The following is an 18,232-nucleotide window of genomic DNA, read 5'->3' as shown; positions in this document are numbered from 1 at the left end:
AAGACCTGTCCATTCTCTGCTGTCTTGACTCTGCCTCCACTTATTGCTATTTTCCAATATTTTTTCCAGGATATATTTTTTTCAGTATATAACTATGTAATTTTATTTTATGTTCACCCACATTTGTGATTTCATTGGGAACTCTCAATGATCAAATTTCCTCTATCAATGAAAATGCGCAGCTGTTCAACAACTTAAAATCTTACAAGTTACCTAGGGAACTGAGAAGTTCAAGTGATTCACAAGGAGTCCACATACAGTACTTGTCAGAAATGAGATTTGAACTCAACTCTTTATGATTGTGTTTGACCCTTACTCTACTATGCCATACTGCCTTCAATTATTTTGTTTATTTTTAAAGAATATCTTCCTTTTTCAATGAATGTTAACATAAATGTAAGCATCCAATTCACAAAAAAAGATCCACACAAAGAAAAAAGTTTTTACTTACAGAAATTCAGTCATTAATAATTAAAACAGGCAATTAAATAAAGCAGTAGAAGAGGTTTGGGGAAACATGATTTAAGCTACTGAGAGGTATTTTTTAAACCACTCTCATACTGTCTAATAGACAAAGGAATGATAAAGATGACATAAATAAAAAATTTTGAAGAATAACTCATCCCAAAAATAAACATTCAAACAATTAAATAAGAAAAGAATATTTCACTGAATTTTCATTGTTGCCCATCTGGACTCCTGGATATAGCACAAGCCAAAAAAATTGGAACACCATACTCACCCATGGATTCTGATGACACCATCAACACTAGATTCTAGTAACTTCCCTCAGAATACCTCTTTTTCCCTCATGGAAAAATCCATGCCTATTTCTTGAATGTGCCAAGTTGTGCAGGTGACAGAAGGACCATCAAAGGATCCGTTCCAATCTCCATTGTTATATAACTTATAAATTTTATAAACCTTCAACTTAGTCATCTGCCCCTTAACTCAGACAGAAAATTTAATTTTATGTTTCTTACATAATTAGTATTAGAGAATCAAATATTTTTAACCTGAAAAAGACTTCATAGTTCAATATAGCAGAATTTCATTTTAAGATGAGGAAAGTGGTTTACATAAAGAAGAATAACTACTTATCTATAATCTATTAAGCATAAAGGAAAACACTTTAGAAATCATTAAACACTATGGTCATGTTGTTTATTTTTTTCTGGATTTAGAGTTTAATAAGAATAGTTAGGTTTTATTGTATTTAAAGTTTACTAGGTGATATATGTGTATATACTTACACATATATGTATGTGTATAAATGGATATGTGTTTATATATAATCAAATTATAGACCCAAGTCTTCTTTTCTCCCTGACCAATACTCTATGCAATACTTTTACTACACCTCTGAGAATTACAGAATTTCAGATTCGAATCTCAGAAGCTATTTTTCCAAAAATGTGGCAATTGCGCAAGCACTATGGGTACCTTAGAATTAGCCAGAGTCAGGACAAGCAAAAGTCTTTATTCTGGGTCTTTATTGGTAGAAGTGAAGAAAGTGGCCACTTAGGATCTCTGCAACCTCACCACCTCATCTCTCTTGCAGAAGTGACCCTGGCTTGTCTCACTGCACATCCTAGTCCCTCCCACAAATCTCTGTATACACCAAATTATTGGGCTAGTACAGGATAGTGGAAAGGGCCATTTTCCAAGCATATTCTTATAGAGTATTGTCCAATCGATAATTAGCCTCAAGTGCTTGATTGCCTGACCCCAGTGCATTGGCTGAAGAGTTTCAGCCCTTCACACAAACCATATATAAAAAAGAATCTTCTCTACAATGTCCCCCAACCCTCATTGGTTACCATCTTTTGCTTGAAATATCTAGTGAAGGGGAACCCTACTTTCTATATCATGCAATTACATTTTTGGATGTCTAATTTTTTGTTGTTGTTTTTCTTTATTTTTATTAAAGCTTTTTATTTTCAAAACATTGACCCTTACAAAACCTTATGCAATACAAGAAAAATCAGATCAAAAAGGAAAAAAAGATGATAAAGAAAACAAAATACAAGCAAACAACAAAAGAAGAGTGAAAATGCTATGTTGGCATCCACACTCAGTTTCCACAGTCCTCTCTCTGGGTGCAGATGGCTCTCTTTATCACAAGATCATTGGAACTAGCCTCAATCATTTCATTGTTGGAAAGAGTCACATCCATCACAATTGATCATCATATTATCTTGTTGTTACTATATAATGATCTCCTGGTTCTGTTCATTTCACTTAGCATTATTTCATGTAACTCTTTCCAAATCTCTCTAAAATCATCTTACTGATTTTTCCTGATAGGACAATGATATTCCCTAACATTCATATACCATAATATATACAACCATTCTCCAACTGATGGACATTCACTCAGTTTGATAAGTCTAATTGATAAGAGTACTTTCCTTTAAATCAAGCCTGAATTGCCTTCTAAAACATCATCTAATTTCTTCTTCTTTCTTTGGAAGTCAAGCTGAATAAATTTCATCTCTCATGCATATGACAATCCTTCAGATACTTGAAGAGAATTACTATATGCTGTGGTTTTGTCTTTGATTTCCAGTCTATTTTGTAATATGTAGCATTAAGCATTTCAATACTCAGTTATACTTTGATTTCTTTTCTTGAGAGTATTCTTCGGTAGCTCTACCTTTTCTCCTGCCATTTTTAATAAGGCTGAAGGTATCCTGTTATATCTATATATACATATCTATATCTATCATATATATATATATATAGATATAGATATAGATAGACATATATAGATATAGATATAGATAGACATATATATGTATATATATATATATATAGTTATAGTTATATAGTTATATGTAGTGCTGAAATGCATTTTATATCCTCTGTCAAAATTATGGAAGAATTTATTCATGATGGTTATAATAAACTTCAGAGTTTAAAATTATTTTGTTTTGGTATAGATAGTTTTCTAGATAGATTTTTGCCATCATACTCAAAAAAAGAACTTTTCAAAATTCCAATTTAAGTATGTCCATCTCCTCTTCAAAATAATTTGGGGCATTATTATTGCCTTTGTCAGCAATTGTGTCATAAGATAGAATTTCTGGAGTTTCTGACTTTCAAAGACATCATTATCTTCTACTTTTTTTCTGTTTGGATTTTAGTAGTATCTCATTTCAGCTTTTATTTCATAACCTATGATTTGAGATCAACTTATTTCTTACAATTATACTGCCTCAATATGCTTGTGCTGTGTAATTTGGAGTTCAGGATGACATTGAAAAAAGTACCATTTAAAGTTTTTGCCAGCTAGATCAGTTTTCAAAATTGCTATGATATAGTACTGGTATGGAATAAAAACATTTACATATTCAGGACTTATTTCACACAAATATATTAATTTACCCACTAACAGTATAATCTGATTAGAAACATTTTCCAGAAGGTACAGGATTGTTTTTTTTTTCTGATTTCTTCTACTGAATCTTAGCCTTCTTATGCTCCCAGAACAAGAAAATGTGTTACTCACTCTCCTATCTTTAGCACCAAACTGATCAATCATGTCGATATTGAGTGGAGTCAGTCTGCAATTCCATACCACCTACTTTTGGTACTAAGGAGCAATCACAACGTATTGGCTATGCCAATCAGGGGATTGGTAGAGTTCAATTCACTAGGGCTTCAAGATTTTTGTCAAACTTTCAGCACTGCACTAGATGATGGAGATATAAATGCAATTAGTGAAACAATTATTACTTGCACAGAGCCTATACTTTAATAGAGGTGGGAAAGTATATATCTAAGCATATATTTTCATAATTACTATTTGATAATTTCAAAGCATACAAAATACTTATTGTAAGTAACTCTATCTGGCATTCTACTATTTTGCTGTCCTTTCACCATGAAATGATTAGGTTCTATGATAGTGTTACTATTATTATTATTATTATTCCTCTTACTCATGGTTAACCTGTGGATTGACAGTAATTCTAACACTATCATAGTTAGAGCTCCTCTTATATCTAAAGTGCTCTAAATTTCAGGTTTGTACTCTTTTCCACTATATCTTCCTGTTCCCTCCTCCAAGCTTCAAGAAATAAAATCAATTTGTAAAACAAAAGAGGAAAAAACCAACATACATATATGATTGACTAATACATATCTCTGGCTTAACATAAAACCAACTGAAATATTTAACCCTTATAATCCTAAATTTAAAAAGCAAATTTCACTAGAGTTTCAAAATTTATCCCAATTCAAGACAATTCTTCACCTGTGAGTTCTGAGGGACATTAGTAGAGTGAGATACAAGCAGCATTGTGAGGGAGTTAAAGTAGGAAGGAAAAAAAGAATTTGGATTATATAGACTTGAACTATGGAAAAGGTTGAAATGCATTTAAGGAAGCAATAAAGGCTAGTGAACCAGAAACCCCCTGTTCAGTTATGATAAAATATCTAGTTAATAGCAAATAAAAGATTCAAATAGACTTGTTATGGTTCTTTTAAAAGTCCCTATAAAATAATGCCCATATTCTTTTTTTAAGTACCTTCACAAATAAAATGTTGCTTTTAAAAAAGAAGATTGGCTGTGGTAAGTAAGCAGCTTAGGTAAAAAGCAAAAGGATATGAGATAAACTTAATTTCTGAACTTTGCAAAGGGTTGAATTGGAGTCCTAAATTCTGTTTCAAGAATCACTGAAAACAAAACCTATTATTTCTTTTTAATTTTTTAAAATAGTTTTCAAAATTCATTTTTATAAGACTTTGTGTTTTAAATTTTTCTCACTCCCTCCCTTACTTTTCCCCATTTAAGATACCAAGAAATCTGATATGTGCAATCCTTTTTAACATGTTTACATATATAAGATATATTATTTCCTATTACACATATAGAGAAATACATAGGCAGTCATGCACACACACACACACACACACACACACACACACACACACACATACACACACTTACCACAGATACACAGAGAATATGACCCCTTTAACAAGAATAATTTGGAATGAAGTATTCCACTTAAGGGAATTTTCCAGAAAACTGCCTCCCCATAAGAATAAAAGGGGCCTTGATTGTATAAACTGCTTGGTTTAAATTTATGGGAGAAAATAGTTGCCAATGGCTGGTTTTAGCAACGAAACATGTTACTTTAACTATTTGGGATGCAATCATTTCTAGAAACATACCACATCTGCTCCTGTCTTTTAAAGCATAGTGTATTGAATAGAACCTAAACTTTTCTCATAAGCAGTGTGGTTAAAAAAAAAAAAAGCATTTAGCTCCAAGTCATTGAACCATGACTAAGTTAATGGAAGTTATTCCCTATGATTTCCAAAGTTCCCAATATAAGATTCTATGGTAAACATGAGAATTGATTAGTATCTTTTGTTATAATAGGAGAATGTTCAGTCATTCTGAGCCATAAGTAACCTTCTTTGCAGAAGGAAACTAGTAAAGTCTTACACAAATAATGCAATTATCTTAGCTTGATTTAAAGCTCTAAAAGAGGAATTAGTCTATAGAAAATTAAACAGGATCTATATGGAGATGTTCTTGAATTTAGCATTCTATCTTCTATATTTTTGCATATTATTTCCTAATACCTGGAATGAAAATCAACTTTACTTCTGCTTCTTAGAAGTTCTCTTTCACTTACTTTAAGCCTCAGCTCAAGGGTCATCTCCTCAATTCAACGTTTCTTGTTATCTCCAGTGCTGGACACATAATAGGTACTGAATTTATTGATTGATGTTAATTCTCTTGCTCTTCTCAGATCCTCTGGTTTGCTTCTCTGTATATGTGACATTTCATTAGTAGAATGTTGTTGTGTCCTGCTTTCTATAGCCCCCAAGTTGGGGTGAAAAAACATACCGTCTTAATGAAAAAATGATGGGGCAGGACTCCTGAGGATGGTGAAATATGGAGTCCATTTATTCCTAGTTCTTTCCCTTTTTTATAGCCTCATTTCCTTATGTAACCAAAACATCACTGCACGTGCGCTAAGTATATACTGCACACGTGCTAAGTATAGACCACATGAACAACTTGCTATTGTTGGTTTGCCACCTGATATCACTCTTCTGCCTGCTATCACTCTGCTTCATAGCACAGGTTGTCACCACTTCCTGACTTCTCAGGAAGGCTGAGAGCCCTTAGGAGAGATGGGGAGCTGAACCAGACATTGTCAGCAGGTTCACTCCAGGCTGAAGGGTCTTATATCCCACCAAGAGTTCCCCCCACTGTCTGTGGCCCTCTTCAGAATACAAGCTCCCTGAGGACAAAGACCATGGAGGTTTTGGGGTATGTATCCTTAGTACCTAGCACAATGCCTTGCACATAGTGTGTGCTACATGTGTTTGTCGATTTTGGATTGAATTGAATTGGAGCACTGTTCCCCACACAAAGCATAAAGAAATCCTAAAGGTCTTCAAGAACATGAATGTGTCTTGCAAAGTAGATTAACATTGTTTTTTTCATTCTCAACATAGGAAGCAATTTTCTGAGGCCCACAGAGGGATGTGGTTACTAAGAGCTAATCAAATATTGGAAGGAAGTATCAATGGGGAATGTATGGGATCCCTTCATATGCATATGGACAGAAATAGAACAAATGACTATCTATAGCAAACAGTATAGAACCTAGATTTGTCCTAAAAGTAGAGAAATTGTACAGAAATTGGTACATCTAAACAGTCTTATTTAATATTTAATTGGGAGGAAAATGCTTTGTAAATCTCAAGAAATTATAGAAATATGAGAAAGAAGAAGAGGAGGAGACAGAAGCAAGTAAAGAAGAAGAAAGAAAGAATAAGTTAATGAAGGAGTTTATGTCTGCCCGTGTCATTCCTTGCTCCATAAACTCAATTGGTACTTCTCTCTTGTTTCTAGGATAAAATATAAGCTCCTCTGTTCAATTTTAACTAGTCTTCACAACTTTGAATGTCTGTCTCTGCTCTGTGTGTGTGTGTGTGTCTCTCTCTTTCTCTCTCTTCTTTACTCTTAAATTTATTTTTTTTTTCTTACCAGGATCTCCGTTACTTCCATTGCCCATTAGTCTTCCAATATATCACCCATGATTTGGCCTCCTTTACTCCTTTCACAGTCTCAGTCCTATTTTTAATGAACATCCAGCTATATACTTTCTGTTCTCTACCAGTGAACCTCTTATCTATTCCGTTTACTTATCTGTAAATGAGGGGATTAAACTAGATGGCATGTCATATACCATCTTAGTGCTAAATTTATGTTTCTGTGATCCCATTGTCAATCATACATTGCCTACCTTTGTGTGTTGAACCTCCTTCAACTGTACTTCTTATAAACTTCAGAACTCTATAAAGAAACTCATGCAACAGTGCTAACTAGCATCACCAACACACTCCACGTTATTTAATCAAAGCTGAACCCTCCCATAGAATCCTTTGAGTCTTCACTGTTTGACTATCAGACTCCCTGTGCCTTCACTTTCTACTCTTTGGTCAGGCTGTTGCTGCTGGTCACAACCTCATGTCTTTCAACAAATGATTATATCTCAACTATGTAAAAAAAATTAGGGCTGTCATGAGATCCTATTTCTGCCCTTCATACATCAAAACTTCTTTTTATTTTCATCTGTCCTTCCCTCCTTTTCTATAACCTCTGAAGAAGAGATTGTCCTGCTCCTGACAAGATTATTCATCCTACTTTGGCTCCTCAATACCATCTTTTTTCTTTCTTTTTTTTTCTCTAAGAGCTTATCCCAATAATCATTTCCTCCCCTTTTTGTCTTCATTTTCTCTCTTTTGACTCATCCTTTTCCCACTGCCAAAAAAAAATTTAAAACCTAAAACTGAAATTGCCCCTTCCAACTCCAAGTTCATCTATCAATTTCAAAAGCCTCTTTCTATGTCTTTTGAGGGCAATACTCAGTAACCAAAGTTGATCACTTCAAAGTTATATTTGATACTTTATTTTTCTTGATCCTCTATATCTAATCAGTTGCTAAATCCTATTGATTTTATCTCTGCACCAACTCCCATATCTGTTCCTTTCTCTTTCCACAGTTACCAAATTAGTATAGACTTTTATCACTTCTCATATGGATTGTTTTTAACAGCCTTATCATTAGTTTCCCTCTTCTTAATGTCCCTCCCACCAAACCAGCATTTCATCCAGCTACCAAAAAATCCTTCCTAAGATACAGGTCTTCAGAAGCCCATATGATTCACATTTCAAAAAAAATCAGTGTTTTTCCATTGCTATAAGAATAAAAGATACACTCACACACACATAAATACAAAATCTCCCCTCAATCCCCCTTTTCAATTTTATATTATACCCTTTTGCACACTCTGTATTTTACTCAAACTAAACTTGGAAATGTTGCCTTCAAAGAATTTGTAAATGGTGCCTCAGAGTCCATTTTTTTAACTTCTCTTTATAGTTACATGAAACATTCCCTATATCTGGAACATACTTCTTTATCTCCACCACTCAGGAACTTGTCTGGCTGTAGAACTCAGCTCAGGTGCCACAACTTCCATGAAATTTCTAGAAGGCCCCTCACATTCTATGATTCTGGAATCATTAACGTCTTCTCATTTTCTTTGAACTATATTGCATTAAATTGTTTGTGTACTTATTAAAGGGTATTCGTATAAATGGAAGAAAATTAACAAAACAAGTTTTCATTTTCAGCTGTGTATTACTCATGGCTGGTATGTGGTAAGTGTTTAATAAACATTTACTGAATTGAATATAATTGAATAAAGTTAGAAAAACAGTGTTGAGCCTGGCTCCCCTGATTCTGCAGAAGGCTCCCTTGATTCTCCAAAACTTCTGCAGCTCCAAAATAGAAAAGCACAATTTCTGAGATGCTACTGGTCTAATCAATTTTCCAGAAGTCTTTATTATGCTCCCTTGTGACTATCTCATTTCACAGTGTGGTGTAGTGAAAAGAATCCAAAAAGGGAATCAGGAGTCTTGAATTCTAGACCCATCTCTTCTTCTAACTTTTTCTGTTAACTTGGACAAACCACTTTCCTCCCTGGTCCTCAGTTTCTTCCTTTGTAAAATGATGGGGGTAGATAAGACAATCGTTAGGGTCCCTTCCTTCTCTGTGACCCCTGGGGCCAGATCCTTTCTCTATACTTTATGTCACTACAAAGTTATGTGATTGCCTTATGTGAGCAATAAGATAAGATTTCAGTAAGATCCTAGGGCTTATTTTTGATGCTTTAACATTTTAGTATCTGGTTGAAAATAATAGCCCTGAAGTCGGGACCATTTGAATTCAAATCTGACCTCAGACACTTAACATTTACTAGCTGTGTGATTCAGGGCAAGTCACTTAACCTCAATTGCCTCAGCAAAAAAAATAGCTAATAATAAAAAATTGAAATATTTCAAATAAAATAATAATGATGGTGACTATATGGCATGTACTATGCAGTAGGCATAGCAACAATTATCTCATGTTATCCCCTCACAACAATCTTAGGAAGTAAGTGCTAGTGTTATATATTTTCATTTTACAGTTGAAAAAACAGAAAATTTAAAGGTTAAATTACTTACCTAGGGTCATAGAACATAGTATCCGAGGCCACATTTGAACTCATATATTCCTGAATCCAGTCCTGGCATTGTATCCACTATGCAGCTGATCCTTTTCTGTGACTGTTTTTGATGTTAGCATTGTTTAAGAAGATGACTCCATTGTTGCTATTATTATTCCCATTTTACAGATGAGGAAACTGAAGCAAATTGATTTTCATAACTTTCCCAGCATCACCCAGCTAGTATGTGTCTAAGGCTGGATTCAAACTTGGGTCTTCTTTATTCTAGACCTAGTGTTCTATCCATTGTGCCACTGAGTAACATCTCAAAGCCTATGAGTAATAGAAAATTAAATTTGTGTTCTTATAAGATAAAATCAATCATGGTTCTATTGAGCCACCATAATAATAACTTATAATTACATAGTGCTTTAAGGTCTACAAAACACTTTACAAAACAATAGCTGGCATTTTTATAGTGCTTTTGAGTTGCCTTTAAATATGTGATATAATTTGATCTCCACAAAAATTAAGTGAAGGTGATATTATTATCTCAGTTTCTCTGTTTTACAGATGAAAAAAATTGAAGCTGAGATTACCCAAAGTTGCATATTTAGTAAGTGTCTGAGGCAAGATTAAAATCAGGACTCTACTGAACCAATCACTGAGCTAACTCAACATTAATAAAGGAATTAACTTGACTATTTCATAATAGATTATATTTCCCAACCTTACTAAATTTCTCAATTTTATCCAGCATTTAGAAGCCTGGCTATTCTTATTTAAATATAGTGCTTACTTATTGGGAGCTTTAATTTAGAGATTTATCTTACTATTCCACTCTCCCTGTTTTACAGTGGAGAACTACAGTCAGTAAGTAGAAACATTAAGATTTGAACCCACATCTTCTACAACAAATATAGCCTTTATTTAAATTTGAATTGCATCGGATTCTTCCTATTCACTGTCAAAAAATATAATTTTAATATATTACAAGATATAGGTTAAGGCCTATCTGGGTTTCACATCTCAAATTTGAACTGTATAGATGACATACAATCAGAAGAGTTTGACTAGATGCTATTTTGACATATTTTGTACTTCTATTGAGAATTTGTCTCAAAAGTAATAGATATTTACATAGTTCTTTAAGATTTACAAAGTGCTTAAAACAATACGTATAAAATAATAACTAGTAATTTATATGTTGTAATTGTTATTACTCAGTCATTTCAGTTAAGGCTAACTTTTGTGACTCCATTTAGAGTTTTCTTGGCAAAATTGGAGTGGTTTGTTATTTTTTTTTTCCTCCGGATCATTTTACAGATAGGAAAACTAAGGCAAACAAGGTTAAGAAAAACCAGGGTCACACAGCTACTAATTCTCTGAGGTAGCATTTGAACTCAAGTTTTCCTGACTTCACACTCAGCACTGTATCTACTGCTCCATCTAGCTGTTCCCTACCACTTATATGGCACAAGGGGGAAAAAAATCACTATATGCTAATTTTTTTGAACTTTACAACAGCCCAGTGAGGTAGAAGCTATTATTACCATTCCCATTACACAGGTAGGGAAACTAAAGCTGAGAGCATTTCAGTGACTTGTCCAGGCTCACACAGGTAGCAAGTAGTTGATGTGAGATTTTAACTCCCTCATTTCAAGTTCATACAGAGTTTGTAGGCAGAGTGCCACTAAGCTACCTCATACATGCTAGCTTGTTTGATCTTCACAAGAGCCTTGTGAAGTAGGCATTATATTCATGGCCCCCATTTTACAGATGAGATAAATGAGACTGATCAAATGATTTCCCTAGGATCAGAGTTTTTATTGTGTCTAAGGAAGACTACAACTCAGATATTCATCCCAAGTCATACATTCTATCTACCACACCACACTGCCTCTTAGTTATCCAAGGATACACTGTAAATCATACTACAAGCCCTGCATATGCAACAATATGCTGAATATCCAGAATTTTTTTTTGCCTAAAACATAATGATAAAGATAGAGGAATGAGGGGAATAGAAGCAGAAAGTAACCAAATTATGTTTCCTTCTTTATTAGCATCATTGATGGTATTCTGGGGAAAAAAATACCTTCAGTTAAGTAAATTAGAGTAGTATATGGTAATTTGACTAACCAAAATAAAAGATTAAACAGCAAAAGAAACAAAAAAACCCAATTTCACCTTAATTAGCTTTTACTCAATTTTAACTGAATCAACATGGAGAAAAAAAAGCGGGGGAGGAAAGAGGAAGATATCGGATCAAACAAACTCAAGCTGGCTGCTTTTATTGATGGAGATTCTTGCCTGAAACATACGGGGAGCCTTGGAAGAAATAAAAACGTACAAACATAGTGAAAGTCCTACAGACATTTATGTAAAACTGAACGTGAAGAATGTCTCCCATCTGTTACTGATTCATAACATGATTCTCTCTAGTATTGTGACTGAAGTACATTTTGATAATTCATTTCTTGGAGCCTTTTGTAGGGAAGTTTTTCTTTTTAAAAAATTTACAACACTTGATATGGATAAGGAAGTTGCTTTTATGACTTAGAGTCAACCTATATTATTTCCAAGATGAAAGGATGCTCTAGACAAAGATCCTTTAAAATAAATGAAACAAAAACCTGCCTCCTCCTCCCCTACTACTACTATTGCTACTACTACTACTATTACTATTACTATACACATACACACACAATAACATTTTAGTGCTCTAGGATTTACAAGAAAATCTGGGAAGTATTCTTGTTGAGAGCAGACAGGAAGATAATGCTCACAGATGCACAGGCCACCCTGTGATACACCAGTACCCTCATTGTTTGCTCCTCCAATTTTCCTAAAGCTTATTAGCAGCTCATTAGGAAAGCTAAGCATGCAGCATAAACAGGGGGGTCTAAGCTGGAGTGGCAGGAGGTTTGAGGAGAGTGGACAGGGGAGTCAACACATTGAAAATGATAGTCTTAAAGAGCATCCCCATAATTAAGTTAAAAGGAAAGTGTTATTTATAGCAATACCTACACCACCAAAGTCAAATTTCTTTTGGAATCAAAAGATGAATGAAAAGAAAGGATGCTATTGCTACCAATGGCTGTTTTATATTCACATCTTCAAGGCAAGTCACAGGGAAGAACAGTTGTGCTGTATATTTAGTATCTTTAGCCAGAATTGATTCTATTTCAGCCTGGGTCGATGATGTTTTATATCAATGTAAATTTCCTTTTAATGTTTTTTTTTTCTTTTGCTATCAAATCATTTAACAGTTCAATTTTTAAATGTCTATTAATTTATAACAGTCTGTGGCCCCACTGTCAAGTAAACAATATTTATCCAGTAATTTGACGTACATACATAGGCTGAAATCATAAAAATCACAAAAGAAATTTACTAATAGTAAACACTACAAAAGAGCAAGGCTCATAGATATGACTCTTAGGGAAGCATATATCAGGCAAGTTTTTCTAGTCTTTTCGTTCAAGTTCACTGGCCTCTTAAAAATGCGACCACTCATCTGGCAACTCAAATGATAGAAATGGGAGGGAAGGAAATACATTGATGGTCCTTCAGTCCAATACCCCAAAGTCCTACTCTATCAGTAATTTAACAGGAATATAATTATATTGCCAATGACAGTCATATTCATTACTACACAGTATACCATCAAATGCAAACTCACACAATATATATTCTTTTTTTCAGCACTGCTTTAGAAACCAAGATGCTCACAACTCTTCCACATTTTGAAGCAGTTTTAAATGTAAGCATTAAATTTAAGGAAATCTGACTTCTTAGAACTGCTGAACTATTACTTTCATATCTACCTGAAGAATCAGAGACTAAATATTAAAACTCATTTTGTCTCTCCATTTTGAAAATATCAGTGTCAAAAGAAAAAAAATAAGCTAAGCATCTGGATGTCTTTTTTACACCAGGCCAAACATCTGTATATTTCAACATAACTTGTCTGGTAATTGGTGGGTAAACAGATAAAAAGAATGGTACAATATTGGGAGATAGGAACTCCTAAAGATAAAACTGTTTTCATCTTCCCTAGAATCTGCAGGGCTTAGTCCAGTAGTAGCACATAGTTTACACTTAATAAATGTTTTTAACTAGTACCAAATGGATATAAATAAACCCATTCATGCTTCAGATGAAGCCTAACATTTCCTCATATAAAAGGGATTATATATGCTAAGAACATTTCCCCAGCAAGTCCAGTAAAGAGGATGAGAAACAGTGAATTGCATCCCCTTCACTCCCACCCAGATTCTTTCATTGGAACATTGATTTCCAGCTGAAAGGGACTATTGAGACTTAATTTCAATCCTTACATTTTACAGTTGAAGAATTTAGGGACTAAAAGTTAAATTATCTGCCCTGGGCCACCAAAGTAGCAAATGACAGAGCCATGATTTGAATTCAGTGTGATTCCAGTACTAATGTTTTTACCATTATGTAGAACAGACTCCATAACAGAATGGCTTATTGTTTTGATTTAAAGAACACAAAGCAGGAGTTATCTTCCCCAAATATCTCCCCACTAGCCTGTCTCAGCTGATTTAAGCACTACTATTTAGAGATTTATCCTTTTGGGTAAATAAGACATTATCTAGTGTTCAAAGCAAGTGCCCCCCGAGGAATGGTCAAAGATTAGACTCAGCTTAAGTGCCAGTAGGCTTTCCTTGGTCTCTCAGTTGTTAGTCCTTCCTACCAAAAATTAATCCAGTACTTATTTTAAATATATTTTGGATTTATTTTCTTGTGTACATTATGGATTCCCCCAGTAGAATATAAACCTTTAAAATCAGGAATTAAAAAAAAAATCCCTTAGGAAAAAAAATAGCCAAAATTTGCACATAGGAAGTACTTAATAAATGCTTGTGAATCATTAAGCTTTATCAGCTATTAACATATTGGCACGAATGAGTACATGAGAGCTTTTCCAAACTAATATAAGCCTGGTAAGATAATAACTAGTAATGTTTTGTCCTTAAAAATGAGACATTTAATTCAATACAATAAGCATCTGGTTAGTTCAATGACTACTCTGTGGTAATGCAGTGCTGTGTTCTAAGAATACCAAGACTAATATGAAAATAGTCCCTTCTCTCAAGGAGCTCACATTCTAATAGATACACTGTATCATAAATATATGGTAGATTGATTCCATAAGAAAGCAGGAGTGCAAGATCAAAGTTCAAAGTGGGGCTCTCTAAGTAATAGGGAGATAACTTCTCACATTGTGTGATTGTTGCTGTTTGCTTCAACAGTGAAATATATATATATATATATATATATATATAATTTGATCTTTATTTATGCATATATGTATGCATGTATATATATATATATATATATATGTATATGTATGTATACACACACACATATAAAGTGCCCTGCAAACTTTAAAGCATTATATAAATGCTAGGTATTATTATTAATGCTGTTCTTATAACTATCTATCCAATTTGCAAGATTTCATTCACTAGGTTTTAATTTGTTTTGTTTTGTTTTTTTCAAATATTCTGTTAATTCCACTTCAACACTGGAGCTGTCTATCTGTTATTCATTGTTCTTGTGACCTCCTATTCATTTTGAGTATGGAAAAATGCCCTTTTTTTCTTTGAGGGAAATTATTTATTTAATTTTAAATGTGTTTCAAGATATTTTTGAAACCACAAGATAATTGAGCTTGGATTGGGAAAAAACCCACCTTTGAGGGAGAAAAAACCTCCCTTACCATCTCTTCCACTCAGCAGAAAGTCTCTTTTTACACTTTACTAAAAAAAAAATAGAAACCATACACTTTGAGCTACCTCTTCTCTATGCTTCATATTTTAAAACCTCTTGACACCATTTTCCATACTCTCTCCTTTTTTAGTTTATGGTAAAGAGATGTTTCCTCTCATAGACAAAACCAATCTATCCGGTTATGCCTTTGATCCCAGTTCATCTGAAGAATCTTTTCTAGCAGACACAATTCCCTCCCCCTAAAATTATCCCCAAATATTAATCATTCACTACCTACTGACTTATTCTATATTGGTACCAGACATGATTGGGTTCCTATTCCCATCACAAATAAACTTTCATTTGAACCTACTATCCCCTCAAGATATCAGTCTATATCTCTTCTCTTAATAATTAAATTCTTTTAAAAACATAATTACTCTCTTGCATATATTTACTTTTCTTTCAATACCTTCTTAACCCTTTGAACATGACTTTTTTTTCCTCATTATTCAGCAAAAATAGCTCTCTCCAAAATTACCAATGATCTCTCTATTAGGAAAATCCAATAGCCTTTCCTCAATCTCCATCCTTCTTGACCACTCTGAAACTTTTGACACTTGATCACTATGGCTTCTTAAATACTCTTTCCTTTTAGGATTACTGTGACACTGCTTTCTCTTGTTCCTCCTAATCTGTATCACTATTCCTTCTCACTTTTTTTTGGATATAGTTTTGTTGGCCATAATTCATTCTTCTAATTGTGGTTGTATCTCTGAGGCTCTTCTCTCACTCTACTCTCTTTCTTGGTTACCTTATCAGTGCAATGGAATTGAGTTCTTTTATATATCTATAAATGAGCTCGAGATTTACCTATTTACCCCCCCCCCCATTCTCTCAAATTCCAACTCCACATCACCACCTGCCTATTAGACATTTCAATCTGGATGTAGTGGAGAGAGAGAATAACAGAAGGACTGAATTTGTGATTGCACTGGTGTAGGAATTCCTGGGTAAGGAAACATTCTTTAGCACTGTAGGCCAATAGCTTCTCTGTTACTCATAGTCTTGGAAGGCTGCTTAGAGGAATGGGACTAAGTGAGGTGCCCATGGTCATACAGTGGGGAAGTATCAGACACAGTGCTAGAGTCCAGGTATTTTTGGCTTTAAGATCATCTTTCCATCTGCTAGATTGAAAAACCAAACAAACTCTTCTACTACCTTACCAATTTTAAGAACAAGTTAGAGAAGATGATTCAAAGAACTTAGAGGCAAAAAGAATTGGCATCAAAAGAGGACTTCTGGAGATCTCAAAAAGGGCAATTACTATATAGTCACACAGAGCCTTTGTGACTTTAAAGGGTACTAGATCCTAATTACAATTTAAGAGTCTTTCAATAAGACTCTGACTTGTGTCCCAAGAACATCTAGTTATTAATATTGTTATACAGCTAGTAAGTGTTAAGTGTCTGAGGCAGGATTTAAACTTGGGTCCTCCTGATGTAAGGACTGGTGCTCTATCTATTCTTCCCTACCCACCCTACATCCAATTATTTTAAGAAACAAAAGATAATTGCTTCTTGCATAATAGACACAGTACTAGACCTGAAAACAATTAGGCCTGAATTCAAATCTGAATTTAGATACTTAATCAACTCTGTGACTTCAGGCAAGTAATTTAAATTTTGTCTGCCTCAGTTTCCCTTATAAAAGGGTAATAAAAACACCAACTTTGAAAAGTCATTGTGAGACTTCCGGCCAAGATGGCGGCGTGGAGGCAGACAGCTGCTTGAGCTCCTCGTTTTCTCTCAGAACTTACTTCATGACAAGCCTCTGACTTAATGCTTGACCCAGAAAGAAATCCACAAATTATCACCAAGAGAAGACATCCTTGAAAGTCGCCAGAAAAGGTCTGTGTTTTCTCGGGGGAGGGTCAATCAGACTGGGCGCAGACTGAGGGCAGACAGCCAGAGCAAGACAGGCAGCTCACACAGCTCAGACCAGAGGGGGAGGGGTGTGATCTCTGCCGTTTCTGCGAAAGGGCTTTTGCCCTAGTGTGGATGCTCCATCTTGGCAGCAAGCCAGGAGCAGCAGAGAGGGTGTAAACACCGGAGGTGAAGATTAAAACCCCAGAAAGCCAGCGTCTCTCAGAGCCCGGCCACCCTCAACCCCCACCTGGACTGACTCGGTGCGTTCTCAGAGCCTCAGAGCGCCAGAGCGCAGACTCAGTACAGTCATTGCTGTTCTGTTAGTGGCTCTCTGCTGCCCTACCCCCAGTCTGTAGAGGAAGCCCATTAATAACATCCAGCCCTATCCCCCGCAAAACAGACCAATTGTTTCTCTTGTCAGTTTGTTTTCTTTGATTCCTACTCTGACAAAATGAACAAAAAATTCAAAAGGGCTCTAACCATTGATAGCTTCTGTGTGGAGAGGGAGCAGACTTCAAATGCTGAGGAGATTAGGAACAGAATGTCCCCAGATGTATCCCCTGGGAGGGATATAAGCTGCTCCTCAATACAAAAGAACCTCATAGAGGAAATCAAAAAGGCTCTCACAAGAGAGCTGGAAGAGAAATGGGAAAAGGAAAGGGAAGCTTGGCAAGAGAGCCTGGAGAAGTCATCCCATGCATTCAAAGACAGAATGGATAAAGAAATCAAATCATTGAGAAACAAGATTAGTGAGCTGGAAAAGGTAAACAACTCCAAAGAAAACAGGATGAGTGAGCTGGAAAAGGTAAACAACTCCAAGGAAAACAGGATTAGAGAGCTGGAAAAAGAAATCAGCTCTCTAAAAAATAAAATGGATAAAATGGAAAAAAATTCCATAGAAGATAAAAACTCAATTGGACAATTACAAAGAGATATAAAAAAAGTGAGTGAAGAAAATACATCATTGAAAATTAGACTGGAACAAGTAGAAATGAATGACTCAAGGAGAAACCAAGAGGGAGTCAAGCAAAACC

Source organism: Sminthopsis crassicaudata, chromosome 1, assembly GCF_048593235.1.
Source record: "Sminthopsis crassicaudata isolate SCR6 chromosome 1, ASM4859323v1, whole genome shotgun sequence".
NCBI classification, from domain to species: domain Eukaryota; kingdom Metazoa; phylum Chordata; class Mammalia; order Dasyuromorphia; family Dasyuridae; genus Sminthopsis; species Sminthopsis crassicaudata.
This window is presented reverse-complemented; position numbering follows the sequence as displayed.